Below are 204 nucleotides of genomic sequence, written 5' to 3' on the forward strand. Positions count from 1 at the left end.
ATGAGAGAGAAACATCGATCAGCTGCCTCCTGCACACCCCCCCACTGGGGATGTGCCCGCAACCAAGGTACATGCCCTTGACCAGAATCGAACCTGGGACCCTTCAGTCCGCAGGGCGGCGCCCCATCCACTGAGCCACACCGGTTAGGGCTGGGACCTCCTCTTTTGACACCGCAGCGCGGCTGGTCCCGGCCCTGGCCTTGG

Source organism: Myotis brandtii, unplaced genomic scaffold, assembly GCF_000412655.1.
Source record: "Myotis brandtii unplaced genomic scaffold, ASM41265v1 scaffold64, whole genome shotgun sequence".
NCBI lineage: Eukaryota > Metazoa > Chordata > Mammalia > Chiroptera > Vespertilionidae > Myotis > Myotis brandtii.